The sequence below is a fragment of the Pygoscelis adeliae genome, unplaced genomic scaffold, assembly GCF_000699105.1.
Source record: "Pygoscelis adeliae isolate BGI_AS28 unplaced genomic scaffold, ASM69910v1 Scaffold183, whole genome shotgun sequence".
Lineage (NCBI taxonomy): Eukaryota > Metazoa > Chordata > Aves > Sphenisciformes > Spheniscidae > Pygoscelis > Pygoscelis adeliae.
Window position 1 is genome coordinate 2,007,280 of NW_008824536.1, and position 520 is coordinate 2,007,799.

The 520-nt window shown below is 33.7% G+C and overlaps 1 protein-coding gene across 2 annotated transcripts in view; it reads right to left on the reverse strand.

The window, feature by feature from the left end:
* CGNL1 (cingulin-like 1) overlaps positions 1-520 on the reverse strand; it is a 46,549-nt gene that overhangs the window by 7,380 nt on the left and 38,649 nt on the right. The window lies entirely within an intron of this gene.

Below are 520 nucleotides of genomic sequence, written 5' to 3' on the forward strand. Positions count from 1 at the left end.
CCTCAAGTCTTTACAAATGCCTTTGCAGGCACAGCTAATGTTACCACAGCATTTGTGCTATTCCCTGCACAATGTTTACTATGATGAATATCACCTGGGGAACACAGTGAACATCTATGCCAATTACTGTACCTGCAAAAAGACTGACAAAGGTTTCAGTGGCAACAGCATTCTTCCCTGCTTTACAACAGTTACATATGAACTTGCATAAACATATCATCACAGTTAAGCAGCTCTAAGTTACCAAATTATCTCACTAAAGGTCTTTCAAAAGCCATTGGGAATTCTTGTATAAAAAAATCCAAAAGCAATGCTAAGAATGTGAAGGTTAAAAGTACAACACATGAAATTTTACCTTAGGCCATTTTTTTTTACCACATTATAATATTAAAAGATATATTTTTAGTTAATCACATGTTTAAAAGAAATCATTTACATTGTTTCTGTAGCTTTGAAATGAATATATGAATACAAACAATGGTAGCGATGCATGCAGTTGCATATGTTATGTCACAGTATG